This window comes from Ostrea edulis, chromosome 2 (genome assembly GCF_947568905.1).
Source record: "Ostrea edulis chromosome 2, xbOstEdul1.1, whole genome shotgun sequence".
NCBI classification, from domain to species: domain Eukaryota; kingdom Metazoa; phylum Mollusca; class Bivalvia; order Ostreida; family Ostreidae; genus Ostrea; species Ostrea edulis.
Window position 1 is genome coordinate 108,435,524 of NC_079165.1, and position 6,245 is coordinate 108,441,768.

Here is a 6,245-nt window from a genome sequence, read left to right on the forward strand (position 1 = left end):
ACACAATATTTTCATGTATATACATGAAGGAATGTATGATGAACTAAGAATTTTAAGTGAGTAACAATCTTCTTCTACTTCTATTTGTTTCAACTTTTCATTGTCATTTGTTCAAATTGTTTTCCTTTCATTGAATAATTTTGTTCGTATTTTGAGGTACTGTTCTTTCACCGAAAGATGGCATATGGATGCCAGAATATGGGCTCCCATAAAATCTCTTATTACTTTCTTGCCTGTAAATGGAAAAGAAGAAAAATTAAAACCAATGTTTATTGCAAGCATCATTTTAGATTTCATGATAAATGTCTGATAATAAATGTGTGAAAATATACATCTAAGTTTTTTTTTATTATCATTTATGCTGTTAATCTTCTCAATGTGTACTGATAAGCAGACTAATCATCATATAGACAAATTAAGAGAGCATCATTTTTAGTTCACCTGAACCGAAGTTTCAAGTGAGCTTTTCTGATCACATTTTGTCCGTCGTACGTCTGTCTATCTGTCTGTAAACTTTTCACATTTTCGACTTCTTCTCCAGAACCACTGGGCCAATTTCAACCAAACTTGGCCAAAAGCATCCTTGGGTGAAGGGCTTTCATGCTTGTTCAAATGAAGGGCCATGTCCCTTTCAAAGGGGAGATAATCACAAAAATGAAAAATAGGGTGGGGTCATTTAAAAATCTTCTCAAGAACCACTGGGACAAATGAGCTGAAAATTATCTGAAAACTTCCTGACAAATTGCAGATTCAAGTTGTTCAAATCATGGCCCCTGGGGGTAGGGTGGGGTCACAAGGGGGATCAAAGTTTTACATACAAATATATATAGGGAAAAACTTTAAAAATCTTCTTCTCAAGAACCACTAAGCCAGAAAAGTTGATATTTACATGAAAGCTTTCTGACATAATGCAGATTCAAGTTTGTTCAAATCATGGGCCCCAGAGGTTGGATGGGGCCACAATAGGGGATCAAAGTTTTACATAAAAATATATAGGAAAAATCTTCTTCTCAAGAACCACTAAGGCAGAAAAGCTGATTTTACATGAAAACTTTCTGACATAGTGCAGATTCAAGTTTGTTCAAATTATGGGCCCCAGAGGTTGGATGGGGCCACAATAGGGGATCAAAGTTTTACGTACAAATGTATAGGAAAAATCTTTAAAAATCTTCTTCTCAAGAACCACTAAGCCAGAAAAGCTGAGATTTACAAGAAAACTCTCTGACATAGTGCAGATTCAAGTTTGTTCAAATCATGGCCCCCGGGGTAGGATGGGGCCACAAGTGGGGGAGGAGGGTCAAAGTTTTACATACAAATATATAGGGAAAATCTTTAAAAATTTTCTTCTCAAGAACCATTGGGCCAAAGAAGTTGACATTTACATGAAAGCTTTCTGACGTAGTGTAGATTCAAGTTTGCAAAAATCGTGGCCTCCAGGGGTAGTTCGGGCCATAATAGGGACTAAGGTTTTACATGCAAATGTATATGGAAAGTCTTCAGATATGGGCCAAGGTGACTCAGGTGAGCGATGTGGCCCATGGGCCTCTTGTTTTTCACTGGCTTTGGTAAAAAAAAAAATACTAAAAAGTACTCACTTAGAAGGTATCCTTTATTTTGTAATTGCCTGGCAGCACATTTAGTCTGCACATATTTTTGAAATTAATTGGTCAAAAATGCAGTGTCTTCTTTAGACCATTTCACTGTGAAAAAACAAACAAACTTTGTTTCACATTTTTAACCCATAGTGTGATAGATGTAATTATATCATAGTGGTATTATTTGGACGTACTTTGCCGAAATAGTAGTCAGGTTTTGATACAGAGTGCACGAGCCGGAGTTGGGTGCACTCTGTATCAAACCCTGACTACTATTTTGGCATGGTACATTCAAATAATACCACCATTATAATTATTAAGCTGACTGTTGTACGTCGACAATTTAAGTTAAATTCTCAATCCCAAATCTGTTTGCAAACATTAATCTAAATGAAAATTTTCTTGATCATTTCTTACAAGAAGAAATTTAATGATGACTCCAATGTACCATTTGATGTTATGTTGAAAATTTGGTTATTGTTCAGTTTAAACAATTGTTACAGAATTTTTCTTTAAGATTATTGTCAATGATATCAGTCTTGGAATTCCCCCTCCAAATTTTTGACAATATTGTATGAAAACTACATTTATATACTTCACAAGATGTGTTTGTGAAACACAAATGCCCCCGATAATGGCCAATTCCAAATATAGCCAAGCTAGGTCACAAGGACAAATATCGTGGTACCAGTAGAAAGATCTTGTCACAAGCAATGTTCATGTGCAATATGAAAGCTCTAATATTTACCATTTAGAAGTTATGACCAATGTCAATTTTTAAAAAGTAGGTCAAATATCATGGTCAAAAGGATTAGTACCAATGGAAAGGTCTTGTCACACAGAATACTCATGTGAAATACCAAAGTTCTATCATTTACTGTTCAAAAGTTACTGGGTATTAACAAGGTTAAAGTTTTCCAAAAGTATGTCAAACTCCAAGGTCAAGGTCACAGGGTCAAAAATGTTGGTACCCACGGAAAGGTCTTGTCATAAGGAATACTCATGTGAAATATCAAAGCTCTAGCACTTACTGTTCAAAAGTTATTAACAAGTTAAAGTTTCAGACAGAATTACAGAATGACAGACAGGGTAAAAACAATATGCCCCCGATCTTCGATCTCGGGAGCAAAGAAATATATTTCTTAATGTAAAGGTGTTTGTGGCATAATGTTGGACTGATGTTTTCAGGAATGGAAATTTGCTCCCTAGCATGTTCAGCAAAGTTTCAGACAGAATGACAGACAGGACCAAAACAACATGCCCCCCAATCTTTGATCTCGGGGGCATAAAAAATATGATAGAAAAATCCTTTAAAACAAAAATACAGTCAAGCTTAGTTATCTCAAACTCAATGGAAAATTTTTGAGATATCCAAGGTTTTGATATATCGGTAGTAAAATACAGAGAAAAGTTTTTAAAGTGACAGGGACTATATTTAACATAGATATGATATTCAAGATAGCATTGCTTGAGATACCTAGGTTCAATTGTAACTGTTTTGTTAGTAATTTTTGGCTAAGGGCTATTCCAGCAAAAAAAATATGGGGGGGGGGAGGCACTTTATTTTTAAGACAGCCACCCATACAATTAAATTTTCCTCTGCTACCACCACCCATACAATTGGATTCTCCCCTGCCACCACCATCCATACAATTCAATGCTTTTCATATTTAACATAACAAATGGATCAACCATATGATATTTTAGAACTTAATTCTAGTTTATATTTTTAAAAATGCATAAAAATATACACAATAAAATGTCTTTCTTTTTTGTTTCATCGGGAGAAAATTTTTACATATTTTGGTTTCCAATGCAATTTTGGTAGGGGAAAAAAGGATGATCTCAGCATATAAAATGAAAGAAAAAATGCAATTAATTTTGTATACTCTGGAAACATGCGAGTTGTAGAAACCTAGCTCTGTTTTCGTATTATAAACAAACAGTTTCACTAGACTAATGATGTGGGATATTGTCATATCATTTCTGGACTACATGCACGTGCATGTCCTTTTTACTCATGTCATGATCTGGGTGCTTGTTAATAGTTGAAATAAGAAGTTGGGGTTTTTTTTTAATGATAAAAAACTAAATAAAATATGAATATATTATACCACTTTAAATTCAAATTCACATATATTGTTACTCTCTTTATTGCTTTTAAAAGACAATTTGTGTCTTATTACATCAGTTACAATATGTATACATAAAATGGCATTGTATAGCGGTGTTCAAGCAAGCAACGGAGATCTTTTCAACGAGTTAGGTTTAAAGTGCAAGACAGATATTTCCCTAAATTACAAAGTGTATGCATATATTGTTTATTCACCAATCAAGGGCCCTCGGAGGGCATGTACAGGTTAACAAGCAATTAATTATAGCAACGAAAATAAATAATTGTGACTTTTCCCCCTACAATCTCTCGTACAGGAAACTCGCGAATATTCCATTTAAAATTTCAGTCCCAAGAATAATCTTTACCTGATTTATATCGCAATCAGGCAAATTTTCCACTCTGTTAAACGTAATGGTATACCAGGTGGGAGATTTCATATCCGAATTACCCCGCACATATCAAAGTCTGTCGAAATTCACACCTTCAGAAACAATGGAAACAGGATCCCTGATCCTTGGGTTTGTTAAATAAACAACTCGGGTTTTGGTAATTAACCTCACACGACGCTGCATGTTAATTACACGTTAACCAATTGATACCTTTGGTATAATAATTGATTCTGAGTGCCGATTAAACAAGATCACTGCCGAACTTATTACCTGTGCATTTTAAAACGAAAGTGTTAGGGGCGATAATTCCCAGAATAGTCATGCTGGACTGAAATCGAAAGTAGAATCGCGTTGTAATCGAAAAAAATGTACAGTCGTTTCATAAAGGTGAAATTACATGAAAAGGTTGTAAAACTCATGATCGTTGGTTGCGTTAGAGAGGTGGTCGTTTAGGACAGGTACAATAGGTTGGGTAACGCCTTGGAGGGGGAAGTTTTACGATAACATTGAGTTATCTGCCCATGTATCAATACTTTTTCCGTACTTAATGTAGGATGGCTTCGCTTTTCTTCTTCTTTTGTAATAAAAGAAACGTAACGCGATACGTTTTCATTTTTATCATAATTCACAGGCACCCATCTTTTTTTTATAATCTGGAAGATAACCACCCATACAAATATATTTTCCCAAATCACCCCCACCCATCCAAAAAAATATCGGCTACCGTCCCTCCCCCATACGTTTTTTGCTGGAATAGCCCTAATGAAATAACCTTAATCATTGCATGATAATACTTTAATCTAAATTTCCATTTGACTTACCGCTGTATCAGTTATCTTTCAAACTCTGTAATGCAAATGATAATCTTTAATTCTTTATGCATAAAAAATATCAGAATTTCCTATAAATGGTATGAATTTCCTTACATTTACAAATATCAATCAATAAGAATTATGATGAAAAAATACTTTTTTCGCAAATGAAAAATAGACCAGTTAGTATAATCCCTCCAAGAAAAGGAGGAAGACCCTGTTAACTTGACCAACAGTGACTACGCAGCCACAACATTGCTTTACTATATACATGTAAATATTTAATTATAAAATACATATTTCATTGAGAGAAAAATCACTTGATGAAAAATTTACTTGATCCATCTCTCATTGCATACAAACTGTGCCAAATTTTAGGGTTTTCTCGGGGCATGAACCCAAAACCTTCCGATCATGAAGCAGCCACTCTATCCACTGTGTCACCATATCCTTCTACCCATGAAACTTTTTAAAATATCTTTTTGAAAAGCAGGATTTTCATTTTCTCTGATATTTTGATTTGAACAACTTTTATTCAATAGTATGAATTTTAATTGATATGGTTTGAGTCAAATAAAGCTACACAATTTTTTTTTATGGTTACTGTCACAATATTTGATTCCAGGCTGTACAATACCCTTGTGGAGCATCTATTAGTGTATGGAGTGTCACAAGATATATATTGGTGAAACTAAAACTACATCTAGTTTCCCCAATACATTTAATTTATCCTTTGTACAGAGTTTACTTACATTTTTCTTTTTCGAAACTGGATCTGTCTTTGCAGCATCTCCTTGGTGTCTATTAAGAAAATTACTGAAATTAGCCAAACTATGGCTGGCCAAGTCCACATTCAACAAGAGGCCCATGGGACACATCGCTCACCTGAATCACCTTGGCCCATATCTGATGACTTTCCATATATATTTGCATGTAAAACCTTAGTCCCTATTATGGCCCCAACTACCCCTGGAGGCCACGATTTTTGCAAACTTGAATCTACACTACGTCAGAAAGTTTTCATGAAAATGTCAACATTCTTTGGTCCAATGATTCTTGAGAAGAAGATTTTTAAAGATTTTCACTATATATTTGTATGTAAAACTTTGACACCCCCCCCCCCCAACTTGTGGCCCCATCCTACATCCCCCCAACCCCACCCCGGCCATGATTTGAACAAACTTGAATCTGCACTATGTCAGAAAGTTTTCTTGTAAACATCAGCTTTTCTGATTCAGTGGTTATTGAGAAGAATATTTTAACTATATATTTGTTTGTAAAACTTCTTTGATCCCCCTTGTGGCCCCATCCTACCCCCGGGGGCCATGATTTG

The 6,245-nt window shown here is 35.0% G+C and overlaps 1 long non-coding RNA gene across 1 annotated transcript; it reads right to left on the reverse strand.

The window, feature by feature from the left end:
• Positions 1 to 1,641: 1,641 nt before the first annotated feature.
• Positions 1,642 to 5,717, reverse strand: LOC130052055 (uncharacterized). Its single transcript, XR_008800412.1, has 2 exons — positions 5,665 to 5,717; positions 1,642 to 1,700 (listed from the first exon to the last, which is right to left on the reverse strand). It is a non-coding gene; the product is annotated as an uncharacterized LOC130052055 (long non-coding RNA).
• Positions 5,718 to 6,245: the final 528 nt, after the last annotated feature.